Consider the following 521-nt stretch of genomic DNA (forward strand, 5'->3'; position numbering starts at 1 on the left):
GTTCTAAAGAGATATGCGCGGACGGCCTTATCTGAGGCGAAAGAGAGAGGATGAACTTTTGGGTAGTGTAGATGGTAGAGATTATTTCAGTTCCGATTCCTTGAACAAGAGAATAATTTTGCTGGAGTAAAAACGGTTGCTAGGCATCACAACGTAATACATATAAGAATTATATACGATGATTCTCCAAACACTGTTGTTACCTATGCAGTTCATGCTATTAAATGGGCAAGTGAGCTTGTGGGTAGTATGAAGTCACTGACCGCCAGAACAGGACGTGGTCTTGAAGTTCACTAAGTTACAACACCCTGTTTTTCAGAAGGGGAAATTCAACTCAGAAAGAGGAAGACTCTTCTTTAAATAGAGAAAGAAAGAAAATGAGATAGAAATAAAATAGAAAGGGGGGGTGACCGAAGATCATCCATATACCTACTACCCAGAGACAGTGTTTATCTATATCCATCCATCATCCTTCCAGTTGCTTTTCCTATGCATATATACATGTAAATATCCTTTAATGA

The sequence above is a fragment of the Myotis brandtii genome, unplaced genomic scaffold (assembly GCF_000412655.1).
Source record: "Myotis brandtii unplaced genomic scaffold, ASM41265v1 scaffold846, whole genome shotgun sequence".
Lineage (NCBI taxonomy): Eukaryota > Metazoa > Chordata > Mammalia > Chiroptera > Vespertilionidae > Myotis > Myotis brandtii.